This window comes from Pinus tabuliformis, chromosome 2_1 (assembly GCF_031772625.1).
Source record: "Pinus tabuliformis cultivar Carrire ecotype Pingquan chromosome 2_1, CPIR1, whole genome shotgun sequence".
Classification (NCBI taxonomy): Eukaryota; Viridiplantae; Streptophyta; class Pinopsida; order Pinales; family Pinaceae; genus Pinus; species Pinus tabuliformis.
Window position 1 is genome coordinate 975,637,712 of NC_142299.1, and position 3,101 is coordinate 975,640,812.

The 3,101-nt window shown below is 39.2% G+C and overlaps 1 pseudogene; it reads left to right on the top strand.

Moving 5' to 3' along the window:
• Nucleotides 1–1,322: 1,322 nt before the first annotated feature.
• LOC149203892 (cytochrome b-c1 complex subunit 7-1, mitochondrial pseudogene) lies at nt 1,323–1,712 on the top strand (annotated as a pseudogene).
• The last annotated feature ends 1,389 nt before the right edge of the window (nt 1,713–3,101 follow it).

Genomic DNA, 3,101 nt, shown 5'->3' on the forward strand with positions numbered 1-3,101 from the left:
AAAATATCAAGGAACTATTAATACAACCTGAAAAATATTCTTCTGAATTTAGGGGTTGTCACACCATTTTTTATAACTAAGGTGTTGATCTATGTCAAATAATCTCTATTATCCTTCTTAACTCCAAAACCCTTTAACAAGTATCAAATTACCTCCAATGTCTAATACATTTATCAGAAAGGTTCTTAAACCACTTCCTAGTTTCTCCCCTTAGGAAATGAGTTAATAACCTAGAAGATACATTTATATCCTGTATTAAAAAATTATAAGTGCAATCTTGAGAGGGGACGAGATAATCTTCAATGGAAATGCCACTTTTTCCATTGAATCGTGTCACAACCTTAAAATTTCCATCAAGCATGTCCCTTGGCATGATCAACGATTTATATCTAGTTGCAAGCCATGGGTTATTAGGAGGGTTTGGACCTGCCATATAAGTAATGGTGTTTTGAATCAGAGCCCAATTTACAAAATTAATTGTAGGCTACATAAATGGGTAAATAATTACTTGGATTTTTTAACTACCTCATATTGGGGTGATGGGATAAGACTTAGGATACCCCTCCTTACCAATGGTGACATGTGGGAGCTGAAATGTGAAGCTATTCTTCCCATGTTATCAAAAGTGATGAGTCCTTGGGGTAGGCCAACCAATGGTTTGGAAGAGAAGGCACCGGTCTCTAGAAATTGATTAGGTTACAATAGAGGGATGTGAAAGCTTCTTCTAGAAGTATGGTCAAAGTACGAAATAGAGACACAACTAGGAATAATAAAATATGGTTTCCTACCTATATATTATTTTTAGAAGAGCTTCCTTCTCCACTAGGGGAGTTTAGGGTTTGAAACTAGTGTGGCTACTTGTCCTCTTGAGTTGGTGTTAAATTGGCAACTAGGGCCAAACTCCATGTGGGTCGGCTTATTTATGGCAGCTGGTACATTTATTGGATCCCTCTCGTCAAGGGGTATAGGATTGATCCAAAGATCATCCGATTCCGATAAGTATTTATGGAGATATGAATTTATTTTGTTTATGTGATTATTATCAAGCCGACCAACTCTTATGTAGGCTCTAGAAGTCCAACCGACGTGTCTATTCATCTTCCTTGTTTTAGTATAAATAGATGAGGATTTGATATCATTTGCACACATCTCTTGTGATCTCTCCACGTGTTTGGGTTTTGTGGACAGAGAGATCTAAAGGAGAATACGTTTCTCTAAAGGCTGATCTAGCCTTACCCTAGCTGCAGTCAAAGAAGGCATACCTCATAGTCATATAATATAAAATATACAGAAATAGGAAGCCGAGGACAGACGTCGTTTATTTCTTTGGAACCCTCGAAACCCTAGGCAGGACGAAGAAGAGAGAAGCAATTTGAATCAGAAGGAGCATGGCATCACAAATGATTAAGGGAGCTCTCTACAATGTAGGGAAGAAGGCCTTAGATTGGGTGGCCATTACACAGTGCACTGTCGTGGGAAACCGCCTTAGAAAATATGGTCTTCGGTACGAGGATCTCTACGATCAAGCTGATAGCTTGGACGTTGAAGAGGCACTTGATCGTTTGCCCCCGGAGGTCGTGGATGCTCACAATCAGCGCATCAAGCGTGCAATGGATCTGTCCATGAAGCACGATTACCTTCCTAAGGAGTTGCATGTGGATACACTGGGCATTACATATACGCTGGACGTTTTTATAAATGTTGGACAGTAACATATACACTGGACAGTTTTATAAACGTTGTATGCTGAGCCGACAATGAAGTTAGTAACGTAGTCAAGGGAACGTTGTCCAGAAACAACCTGCACGCTGTTCATGCTGAAGACAATTACACTGTCAATAGAAACCCTATACGTTGAGCTAGCAATCAATTTATTAACGCAGTCAAGGGTATGCTGTCCAGAAGCAACCATATGGTTCTGAGATTGGAAGAGGAGCCATTGTGATATGAAAAAACCCACAGTTTATACGCACTCAATCACTATCTTGTAGACTTTAATATGCAAGGCATAAATACGCAGTCATAAAGACCTTTATGCGCAAAGAGATATTGATACATAGTCAAAGGAACTCTGCACGCAGTCATGGAGCAAACGCACAGCTACATATATATGTGTTATGAAGAATGTCATGACCATATACGCACAGCACTCTGTAATGATATAACACAGTCTATACGGGAAATGCAGTCAGGTATGGAAACATCTACTTCATTGGCAATGCTCTATACACACAACAATAAACTATATACGCACAGCTATTACTATACGTTGTCATCTATCACAGTGCATACTTGATGGGCAGTAATGCTAATATAGTAGTCAACAGTATGACTGTATACAATCTTCAGTGGAATTGTGTCAGCATATTCATTGACATGTCATGGCATGACATGGAATGGAAGACACAGTATGTATAATATGGCAGAAAACATATATGGCATGGGCAGCATCATGATGTAGATCAAGCATAATGCATCATAGAGATGAGATCATGAGCAGCATGATATATATGGGTAGCATGATTTATGAGATCATGTGCATGGGCAGCACAATTATACATGGAGCATGGGCAACATCATGGTGAATGTAATCATAAGCATGGGCAGCTTGATGATGAATGAGACCATGGAAGATGCAGCAAGATGAGTAGCATGAAGATGAGAGTAGCTCAATCACCTAGGTCCAACATGGTGATGAGGCAGCTTGATACTACACAGTAAGGTGCGGCAAATGGATGAGATGCAGTACTATGATAGGTGAAGGAGTCACCTTAGAGAATCAGTTGAAGCAATATGTCTTCAACTAATCTCTGCAGATATCAAAAGTCAAAGTGTTGACTTCTATTGTAAATGTACTATCTCTCTCGCTTTCTCTGCTGAACTTTGAAGAACTAAAAGAAGAATTGATCAAGGGTTTCCCCACACATTGTGGGGTTTATCCCTGGCTTGCGCCACATCTTGTGTCCTCTTGTCTTGGCTTGTCTTCTGCATTTTATATTTATGTTCTATTTGCAGTTTATCATAATGCTGATGTGATTGCTAACTGTGAAAATTTAAATAAATTGCTCTAGCATAGAACATACCAAAAATTAACATGGTAT